The sequence below is a fragment of the Haemaphysalis longicornis genome, unplaced genomic scaffold (assembly GCF_048455015.1).
Source record: "Haemaphysalis longicornis isolate Haplotype H1 unplaced genomic scaffold, Haemaphysalis longicornis Haplotype H1 scaffold_1, whole genome shotgun sequence".
Lineage (NCBI taxonomy): Eukaryota > Metazoa > Arthropoda > Arachnida > Ixodida > Ixodidae > Haemaphysalis > Haemaphysalis longicornis.
The window spans coordinates 15,072,336-15,082,941 of NW_027526203.1; positions in this window are offsets into that span (position 1 = coordinate 15,072,336).

Genomic DNA, 10,606 nt, shown 5'->3' on the forward strand with positions numbered 1-10,606 from the left:
AGCTGAAACGTAGCTCACGCTATGTATATCCTGGCATAGCCGAGCTAAGCCACTGCTAAGCGCCAGCGGTTTACGAGTTTCGAGCGTTCAATACTATATAAATCGCTTGGCTTTCGAAGGAAGCCTCTGGGTTACGCCGCGGCGAAGAAACCGTGACAGGCTACACCGTAACGCTGTGGTGATATGCTTGGTTCTATCGAGCGACATAGGATTACAAGGCGACCGCCTGAAGTACTCTGCACTTAAAATTATGATCAAAGCGTTCTACCAGTAATGACACATGTGGCAGAAATGTGGGGTTTCACTAAGCACCTTGAAAGGAAACATGGGAAATAAGCCCTTTGAGGCGATACAAATCGGCCCAATGGGGCATAGAAGGAATGATACTCGGGGTCACATTAGGGATAACAATAGAGCAGTGTGGATTTGAGAACAAACATTCTCGCAAGGAAGACATCCTAGTGCGGTTTGAAAGGACACGTCACCCGGATGATGGACATCAAATGCACTATCCATTTACCAGAAAGGCTGTCAATGGACCCTAAGGGAAAAAATTAAAGCCGTTCCACTCAATGTGAAAGCTGTCGGAGGTGCAGAAATCAGCTAATCCTAGACAACCAGGAAAGCTAAGAATATTCAGCTGAACCTTAGGTCACGCTACGTATATCCTGGCATAGCCGCTTGGCTATTGAAGCCTCTGGGTTACGCCGCAGCGAAGGGTCCGTCACAGGCTACACCGTAACGCTTTAAAGGGAAGGTGAAGCGGTTTTAGAATTAAAAGAAAAGTTGACTAGCAGCAAGTACACATTGAATAGTTCATGTGTACGAAATATTTTCGCAATACATGCAATAGAAGCGGCGCAATGAGAAAACAAAAGTGGCCCGATTCCCCGCCCCCATCTCGCCGCGCGATGCCGGAAGACCGAAGAGCGCGGGGGAAAACCGGCTGAAAAACGTCATACCTGGACTTCCGGCCGGATTGGCCGCCTCGGCCATGCTCTTTTCGCCGTGTTTCCTTGGGAATGATACTTGTTGTTGTTGTGGTTGATAGCACTCATTTGTACAATTTTCGTGTTCAAAAAGTATGCACGAACGCCACACGAGGCATACGTTATCATGCCGTATTCCTAAGCAGAGGGATGCTTGATAACATACGGAAGCGACAGCCGAGGTGGCTGTGTTTGATGACAGAGAATATACTACACTACGTTTTGTAAACCGCTCCAATGCGGGTTTTTTTTATGCGACGGATGCGAATGTTCACATTAGATTCTAGATTTAGGAAGGATGGGGAATACTGCAGTACTTTGGTCGGGGATATTTCGTTCTTTTCCAGAAACCAAGTCACATTTGTTCAGGAAATACATGTTTCGCTAAACGCGTCGGTTTTCTTGACCTATGGGCTCAGGACAGTGTTCAAAAAAACAATTTTTTGGCGAAACTAAAACAAGGGGCCAATCCTGATGGAAGTTCTCTCCCTGCTAAGAGGTAAACAATATTCCTACAAAGTAAATTAACCAAGACAACCAGATTACTTATTTCGCAAGTATACATGTCACGATAACGTGATGTTTGTCTGGAATTAAAAAAAAAACACCACTCCGAACCACCACCGTGCCATAATTTGTGTTGACTGCGGGGGCCTAATTTTTTGCCCAAGATTCCGTGTGGCTGCATATTATAACCTGGCAAGCACGTGTTGTCACTGAACCTCAAGTGTGCTCCAGTGATAGTCGGTGATATATATAATGATGATACTAAAAAAAATTAGGAGCGAAGAGTAAATATACGGCCTCTGTCCGACTAGCGCGGTAAATGCTTAAATCTAGACATGCTGAAACAGGCCAACGATTCCTTATCACAAACATTTGGTGATTGTTACCTAAAGTAACGTAACTACAACGTAACTTCCTTGTCCGACTGGTCTGTTAATTATAACGAGGTGGCCGTAATATTGTAGCAGAATGCGCAACGCACAAGCGAAAATCAAGCCCTACTACAGCCAATAATGCTGAGCAGGCACTAGTATGCTGCAGTGTTTTCAGAATAAATGCATGTGAAGCAGTAAGACGCCACTCATCGAAGTGCAGCTAGCAATCGCGGAGGCGCCGTAGCGCCGCTGCCGAAATGGCGCGCGCGTGTGCGTCTGTGTACGGGGACGAGTAACGGGGCTGGGGTGGTCGACAACGAACAAAGGAAATGCGGAAGCAGAGTCTGCTTGTTGGTTTATGCGTGTACCGGCAAGATGTGTCTCGCATATACGTTTACAGCGCATGAACGCTATTTTTTCGCGCAGTGCACGTACGTGCTTTTCGCTGGTAGATTGTTTATAAAACGCCCATTAATCTTCGGCATAAATGGTTTTGTGTATAATAAGAAACAGTTAAGGCAGTACCTAATATTAGATTGATTGATTGATTGTGGGGTTTAACGCGCCGACGCAACGCAAGTACCTAATATTAACATAAGGTATAAAATCCCCCCATGCTGGTTGCCTAATTCAAAAATATTTTGATGGAACCCACTAGTCGACGTCACAGTCACTGCTTTGGGGTTCTCTGTCATGTAAAGCAAATTTAAGCTCCAAGATAATTGAACCAACAGCACGGGAAATTATAAAACAAACTTCCAGTCATGTGCGAAAATAAACTGCAAGCTAAATTGCCGCAAAGGCAACCGTGCGATCGTTCGCAATGCTTCCGACAACCCGCGCGGCCGAAAGGTGTCCTCCTTTGACGTCATGACGGGCGCAACCAATCAGGGGCGTCGAATGACGAAAAGCGCGCGCCTTTCAAACGGGGCCGCGCTTTTTGCAAGATAAATGCCACTTGGAATCATGTACGATAAATTTCAATGTGATATTCGGAATCGGCGCGCAAGAAACTATATAACTGTTAATCTAACTCAAATTTTTTGAAAAGCGCTTCAGCTTCCCTTTAACGATATGCTTGGTTCCAGCAAGTGAGCTAGGAGGACAAGGCGAGCGCCTAAAGTGCTCAGAACCTAATAGCGGCACGCCAAGGGCTCGATGGACGGATAATTAATTATATTCATCGCGGTTTCTCATATCATAAAGGCCCCTTGCGGGATAATAAATAAGGGCAAAAATTAAATACAGAATTGAACGCGTACATGATTATAGATGTTATATGGCTTAAACGCGAGTGAAGTACATGATCAAAACAGTGTCAACTGAGGGAAATAAATCAAAATAGAAGACACTGCAGCCATTATAAATCTAGCAATTGAAATGATTTGTGCTCAGGTGCGTACTTCTTAAAGGTATGTGTTTAAGGCAATGGATTCACACAAGTTATTCCAACTTTCCAGATTGACTATGAAAATTCGGGGGCAGAGAGTGTACTCAGCTGGCTAACGATTTACATGGATGGAAATCTCTGGGCGAATTTTCCGTCCTGCATAGGCATAAGATAGAGAGAGAGGGAACGCTGAAGGTTCATACGTAGCGTGAACGTACAGTCATAAACCAATGCTCACAAACACTCATAAGGACAGCATAGGGGGATTTATCTCACTCACAGAAGTCCGGCACCTAGCGTGCATGTTCACGGTCTGTTGGAAGTGAAACGAATACTTGCAGCACGTATAACTTTCTGGGCTACAACAGTGAAAAGAAATTCTTCGCGCTTGTCAGTGTTGAGGCCGCCAAACTATTTTTTGCGACTGCACTTGAGAATGTACGTACCTACCACTTTAGTATGTGAGCCTTTAGATAGTGCATACAAACGAACATACATATCAACTTCATTTTTACACCCATTTACATAACCACGCAGACTGCAGGCAAACAATAACATATTTGCGGTGAAATTAGACAGACAGGGTGTTCATAAAGGAATTGATTATATAAAAAATTAAAATTGGAATCACCGTTATTTATGTTGTTTAAGCTGTTTATTGAAGGCGTTGATCATACTGCTGTGTGATCGGCATAATTGGCACTCTCTTTTTTCTAGTGTCATTTTTGGAAGTGGCACAGCGTATTCGTGACCGCAAAACCGGATTTCTGGTTCGACGAAGGTGGGGTCCACTGAATGTTCTTGAAGAACTTCGTCAGTTGCTGAATTTCTCCTTAATACGTGGTTGGTGGGATGTAATCAAACCGTGTCACCAGCAAATCCGCTAGTTTTACAGTGCATACCTCACCATTCAACACGAAGACTTACGTGACAGGGGTGTTGGTAGCAAGTACCTCTACCGAAACTCCACACTGGCCACACGGTTGGAAATTTCACTTGATGACAGTGACAACACACATGCCCTTCTTCGGTAGCACTGCTTGAGCTATTCAATGGAAGGACAAAAGTAGACTGACGAAGAATGATGACGGAGGCATTTAAAATACGTTATCGGTATAAAACAGAATATGCAGTCGCAGATTTATCGTGCCCGCTCATGGGGATTGCCGGGTGGCGATGACAGCAGCCACCATATTGCCGCGAACCATGCATTTGGTTGGTTTGTCTGTTTATGGTTTTGCCGACCGGCTGCGCCGGGCTGTGTTATCTGCGTTATCTATGGACCAAGTTAAGGGCGCGTTCCATTCTTTATGCCGCTCGTGTTATCACCTTTGATAGGGAGAGTGTATCGAACTAACGTCACCAGCCTAGAATAGTCTTCTTTGATCTGCAACGTTCGGGATGTAAATGGACGGTTCGAGAAACACTCGCGCCGAAAGATAAACGCCTGCACAGCAGACGCCGCGGTATTCGATTCCCCGACACAGTCTGCGCACGTCACTATGTTGACTGCAGTTTCGCCACCTGTGTATTCTTTGAGTTGTTAGGGGAGCACAAGTTCGCCCCAATGCACTTGTTTTTCTTTCAAGACAGCTGCGTCGTCTATGGCTCCATGACACCTGGTAGGAGGTGCAGGGTACGTACCCTTTATGCTCCCAACTACCTCTGGAAACCAACAAGCCAGTCCAACTCGAGCCAGCCGCCGACTGCAAGGTCTGCTGCCCGAGTTTGGACTCTTGCCAGACGGACCCAAGAGAAGGACGGCTGCAACCACCACCATGGTGCAAGAAGCCACTTCACCAATCGTCCTGCAGTAGCCCCGGGAACCGCCATCCTTCCGAGGAGCCCCCGCAGAAGACCCAGAAGAATGGTTGGAGAAAGTGGAGCGCGTCTGGATCTTCAACACTTAGGACGACGAAGAAACGTTCCGCCATGTTTTCTTTTATTTGGAAGATTCAGCTCGAACTTGGTTCGAGAACCATGAGAGCTCTTTAACCAACTAGACTCAATTCAAAACCGAGTTCCTTAAGACCTTTACTACCGTGGTGAGAAAAGAACGCGCGGCGCTGTTACTTGAAACTCGAGCGCACACCCCAACGAAGGGGTCATGATCTTCGTCCAGGAGATGAAGCGACTTTGCCGCCGTGTGGACCCAGAAATGACGAAAGTAAGGTTTCTGATGAGAGGGGCAAAGCAAGAGCTCTTCGTGTGCCATGTTAGCAACGTCCACCCCCCTCCCCCAGGACCGTGCCTGAATTAGCGTCTGGGGCCGCCGCGACGAAGAAGACGCTCGAAATTAGAACGACGCTGTATGACCGCCCAGTCAATGCGCTGGTTTTGGAGGCGAGTGCAGCCGGGGCTATTAGCTCCAATACACTACGCGAGACCATCCGCGCAGTAGTCAGGGAGCAGTTAGGGAAACTTTTCCCTACGATGCCGTAGCCCCAAGTCGCCTCCCTGACCGACACGATCAGAGAAGTTCAATATGCCCTGGGAACTTCTAGCCCATCGGAAGCACCCCGTGAGCCACAAGCTATGGTCTATTCCGAAGCGGTTCGTCGACTCCGGCCAGCTCCAATTCGTAGTCAGGAAGCCCCGCTGTACCACCGTCCACTGTCGCCCGCCCGACCCACTGTAGATTAAAACCAGACGCCGAGGAAGACGGACGTATGGCGAACCACGGATAATAGTCCGCTGTGCTACCACTGGGGAGAGGTCGACCACATCTACTGGCGCTGCCCCTACAAAAGCCTCGGTTTGCGGGGGTTCTCCATCGACGCACCACGCCCCCAACCGGCCACTGCCCAGATGAGATTGAAGAATACCTGTCCAACACCAGCCGTGGACCAACCCGTTTCAACCGTTCGCCGTCGTCCTACCCGTACCAGTGGCCGAACCGCCGTAACAGTGCTGACTTCACACGTGGGAGGTCCACCAGGCCACGCGGAGCAAACTAAAAGCAGCATCTTCTGGAGGTGAAGTTGCACAACGGCGGAAAATCAGATACCCTCCAATGACGCAACGATTTGCCGAAGATTGTGACTTACGACGTGCCCTCAATCATACGACCCAACATAATCCTTACGTGACTCCCGAACACGCCAACCGCTACAAGTCGCGACGCGTACCCGACATGACCGAGCCTGCCGAGAAGATGACAACAACAACGACACACATGCGCGACCGTCAACATATGTCCCCACTGGTGGCACCGAACAGCTTCCACTATATAAAGGACCACCAAATAATAGTGATCTTGATGCAGATATTACAGAAGCAGACGTACGCGGTGCCCTCCTTGCTCCTCGTTCCGGGTTAGGTCGGGGCCGGATGGAATAACCAATAACTTGCTCCGTAATTTGGACGCAATACATCTCAATACATCTAAATGAAAAATTGGACTCATTAAACGAATTTCCGGTCGAAATAATGTACTTAAAGTATAGGAGAGGCTACGACTCGCGCAGACGTTTGTCATCAGCCGGATTACTTATTCTCTGCCCTACCTCTGAGTCACCAATGCGGATCTCGTCAAAGTTGATAATCTAAATAGGAAGGCATACAGTTCAGCACTAAATTCCCCAGAATGCACCCACTGCCAGACTTGAATGCCTAGACCTCTACAATACGGCTCAGGAGCTTATTGAAGCCAATCACATCAACCACCTCCGTCGACTTTCCGCTACCGTCTACTCGTGAGCACATTCTAAAACGTTTGGGTATCTGCGCACCAGAGATCTCCGACCCGAAGGTCCCCAACCTAAGAACCACCCATGCCTGTCCCCGCGCTCGTCCCCTCACACACAACATGCACCCCGAGTACCATAGGGCTCGCAGTGAGGAGCCAGTGCGAGCACTGGCGAGGAAATTCCCCATTCGGCCAGACAGCATGTATGTTGACGCAGAAGAATACCGTCATCACGATGGCTATGCCCTCGCGGCCATCAACCGCCCGGACAGCCCCCCTGACACCTCTCTCACCGTGCGTACCACCTTCCCAGCAGTGGCGGAAGAGGCTGCACTAGCACTTGGGTTAACGACCCGGCATACCGCAACAATTGTAATCACACATTCAAAAACGGCAATTCAAAATTACGCCCATAGGTCAATTTCCCTCGTGGTATCCAAAATTCTCTTCAGAAATCCCCCGAAATCTCTGGTCGAACATATTTGGACCCCGGCGCACGCTGGTCTCGGAGAGAACGCGGCGGCCCATATTGTGGCATGAGGGCTTACTATCCCGGCCGGGGCTGGCTTCACCCCTACCATGGCGCCCGATTCGCGAAGGACCGACTATTCACCTATCACGACAGCGTCGTGCATTACCGCCTCGCCCGCTGCCATTTTCTTCCCGCTCATCCAGGGCCCACCAACTATCAGGAACGCCTCTGGCGACTCCTGCAAATGAACACTCAGTTGTCGGGCAGTACTCCATCGCATCTACCCCACTCAATATTCTTCACCGAATGGCCTTTTCTGTGGCGCCCCCGCCACACTTGTCCACTCTATGTGGCCATGCCCTCAAGATCCCTTCCCTTGTATAAATAGTGATGAGCAGTGGGAGCGTGCGCCGGGCAGCACGGACCTGGATGTGCAAACACTCCTGGTCACAAGAGCTCCCACCGTCGCCGCCAGACTTCAACCGGCGGCCACCCCGCAGCGCTAAACCACCGGACTCAATAAAAGTGTTTCTCTCTCTCTCTCCCTCTCACTAGCAGACGATGCGCCTGAGGCGCTTAGGAACTACGGAACGGCGGCGCGGGCGCGTCCCTTCAACGATGACGACGGGGTTCGGTTGGGCCTCGCGAGATTGCAGAACCGCTTTGGAGACTCTGCAGTGTTAAAAACATTCCGATTAGGTTAACTTTTACCTGCTTTTCCTACTCTTCTCTCTTTTGGTTTTCGTGTGTTTTGTTTCCTCCCTTTTTCATGTACTCATACCAAATTCTTCCTTCTGCTCCAATATTCTTTGCCTCGCATGATTGATTACTATGGAAACTCAACTCTTCTTGGCCAATCCCCCTGAGTGGGTATGCGCCATTTTTCGGGCCACCACCACAAACCGCTTTGGCGTGCGGAAGCGCAGAGCTAGAGAGTTGCGCCGGCACGGGAAAAACTGGGGTGCGGCGGTCGCCGCAGCTGACCGGCCGCGCCGAGCGGAGATGGGCTACAGACATCTATCACGTGCAGCTGCGGAGAGACCCGGCTCTTCCCTTCCAGCCTGAGGCGACCGTCGTCCACCAGTACCGCCGGAGTCGAACGATTCCGGCTTCTCAAGCAACAAGGTACCATCGAGGATGTAGAAGACGGCAGTGCTAGGGTGGTTTTGGGACTAAACCCACTTATGGGGGGGGGGGGGTGCGTCGGCTGCCTGTGTGCCTTTCCTGCCCCCAACGCCGGTGCATGTGTAGAGGATATGTAGAGCCGCGTGTAGACGATTGTCGAGTCTGACGCATTTCTCCAAAATGTGCAGGCCCAGAGGTGGCAACACAAAACTTGACTTGCTCTAGCATACCGTCTTCACGAAGGGCCTGTTCAAACTGCTCTTTGGTGAAGCAAGGTCACTCAGATGATGAAACTTCATTAAATGAATTTTTTCCTATGGAGACGAAAGTGCTGAGCCGTAAAGGCCATCCGCCACGTGGTTTTCACACGCTTTCCAATACTCGACTGAATAAGTGTAGCAAGCAGACGTTCCGGCGAGCATGCAATGCGAAGGCGGCGGCGCCCAGTGCCTTGAGAAAAGAGCAGCGAGACCAGGGCTTGGTGGTTCGTACCCAGCGTTTAATGCCGTCCCCACGAGTACGTATGTCAATCCCTACAAGACCAAACACACGCAAGTGGTTGTCGCTCTTCCACTCACGGTGTGGGTGCGGAAGCGTGAACCCTCCCTGCAGGTTAAACAATTCGCGAAGCAAAACTAACAGTTCGCAGCTTCTGGTTATCAACATGCTGAAGAACAGCATCCAGTCCGCAGTCGGACGCACCAGTGTACATTACAACAGAAAGAGACGCATCAAAAATATGCAGAAATTTACTAGAAGGAAGCAGGAACTTGACTTTGGTGAGCCTGGCATCTACAGCCTTATAGCAAATGAATTGCTGGTTTTTTTTAGAGAAGACCTCGCATTGACTACCACAGCAGCAACACCGGGAACAAACTTGGCGTAATACACGACCAGCCCGAGAAAAATGCAGAGACTAGTCACATCACTTGGCGCACGAGTATTCATAATAGAAGCAATTTTTTTCTCACCGAAGAAGTCCCTTGCGCTGTGATCATGCCTCATAACATGAAAGGTTCGGGCCCCCCAAACGCACTTGTCGTTCAACTCGAGCCCTGCTCAATGCGTCGCAATAGAGTGGTCAGGTTGTTCAAGTTCAAAAACGATTATTTGGTCAATGCAGAACAGAAGACCAGAGCATCCCTGAAGAATGTTCGCCGTAAGTTGTTGAAATTGAGCGGGGCGTACGCCAACTCGAACCACACGCATTTGAAGTGGAGGATGCCATCCTGAGTTATGAAAACGGTCAAGTCGCGGCTTTCCAGAACTAGCGAAATCTTGCAGTAAGCTGACGCGAGATGTAGCTTCGAAACATGCGTTTCCCCTACGCGACCGTGGAGGAGTTGTTCCGTGTGTGGAAAAGGAAAGCTGTCTGTCCCGACGGCTTTCTTAGGTTCCCGTAAGTCCACACACACACGAATGCCGCCATCCTTCTATTGAACGAAAATATCGGAGTCACCCATTCTGAACAATTAATGTACTCTATCATGTCCAACTGCTCGAGCCGACAAAGTTCTTGAGACACCTGAGCACGGATGGAAAGAGGAAAGCGGCAAACTCTTGCTACAATGAACGGAAGTTTCTTAGAATGGAAGTTCTGCTACAATGCTACAATAAACTTTCAGAGCCGTACTTTGACACAATGAACAAAACCCTTGTCTAGGACGAGGCTGGCATGCACATTTATTCCGCAACTCTGTTGGAAGTCCTGCAGATGAAACTGGTTATTGGTCTTATGCCTGTATGTTGGTAGCACTGGTGTTAGCACAGGAGGGACTACCCATCAATCTTTCATTCCTAGGGCCTTAATGGTGTCGACACCTAGACGCAATGTGCCTTGAAAGACAACGTACAACAGAATGGATGCTTCCCGTTCCTCGTGTGCGACTATGGAAAGAAAGCATCTTTGCACGGGGAGAGGCTGCTTCGAATAATCGAGCAGCTTCACACGGGGTGCCGAGAGCAGCGCTTCTCCCCAAAACGCCTATTCAAAAGATTACCAGCTAGATCGGAAACTGTAGATACCGAGTCGATAAGGTATTATAAAGTCGCATAACCAAC